This window comes from Myotis lucifugus, unplaced genomic scaffold, assembly GCF_000147115.1.
Source record: "Myotis lucifugus unplaced genomic scaffold, Myoluc2.0 scaffold_1012, whole genome shotgun sequence".
NCBI lineage: Eukaryota > Metazoa > Chordata > Mammalia > Chiroptera > Vespertilionidae > Myotis > Myotis lucifugus.
The window spans coordinates 129,990-130,257 of record NW_005872060.1 but is presented as its reverse complement, the minus strand read 5'-3'; positions in this window follow the sequence as shown (position 1 = coordinate 130,257).

Here is a 268-nt window from a genome sequence, read left to right as displayed (position 1 = left end):
GGCCTGGGCCAAATAAGTCTCCAATCTCCATCAACTTTCCTTGTTCATATACCACCTCATGATTCCTTCTTCTCCTGAGTAGGAAGTCATAGCCCTGGGTTGAGATCTGTGTAGAAGTAGCAGTTGTGTGAATTTTTGGTGCAAATACTCATTTTTCCATGACTGTGTAGGGTAGGAACTCTCTCTCCTTTGGTTATGGAATTTTTTTTTGATTCCTAGAGAAAGGAGAGAAAGATGGAATATTTGTTCAATTGTTTCTCCACTTATT